Consider the following 244-nt stretch of genomic DNA (forward strand, 5'->3'; position numbering starts at 1 on the left):
AGCTCGCCGTCCTCTCTCTCTCGCTATCAACACAGCTCCCCCGCGTCTCTCTCTCGCTATCAACACAGCTCCCCATCTCTCTCTCTCGCTATCATCACAGCTCCCCGTCTCTCTCTCGCTATCATCACCGCTCCCCGTCTCTCTCTCTCGCTATCAACACAGCTCCCCCCATCTCTCTCTCGCTATCAACACAGCTCCTCATCTTTCTCTCTCGCTATCATCACCGCTCCCCGTCTCTCTCTCT

This window comes from Scyliorhinus canicula, chromosome 2 (assembly GCF_902713615.1).
Source record: "Scyliorhinus canicula chromosome 2, sScyCan1.1, whole genome shotgun sequence".
Lineage (NCBI taxonomy): Eukaryota > Metazoa > Chordata > Chondrichthyes > Carcharhiniformes > Scyliorhinidae > Scyliorhinus > Scyliorhinus canicula.